The sequence below is a fragment of the Lolium rigidum genome, chromosome 1 (genome assembly GCF_022539505.1).
Source record: "Lolium rigidum isolate FL_2022 chromosome 1, APGP_CSIRO_Lrig_0.1, whole genome shotgun sequence".
Taxonomy (NCBI): domain Eukaryota; kingdom Viridiplantae; phylum Streptophyta; class Magnoliopsida; order Poales; family Poaceae; genus Lolium; species Lolium rigidum.
Window position 1 is genome coordinate 359,482,078 of NC_061508.1, and position 251 is coordinate 359,482,328.

Consider the following 251-nt stretch of genomic DNA (forward strand, 5'->3'; position numbering starts at 1 on the left):
ATGATGATGAGCTTTATGCAAGCCAATAAACCTCCTATCCCTGCTACCACCACTACCGAGATTGTCACTCCTATTGTGGATAAGACCTCCCTTGGTGCCCCTACGGAGGCCGAAACCAAGGATGGAGAGGGTAGTGGTGAGTCCCCTCCCAACATAGATCCTAATGCAAACAGAGTGTACTCAGCGGTTGCTCCTTCGCCCGTGTACTCTCCGGATCCTCCCATTCTCACCCTCGCATTAATCCACGAGGA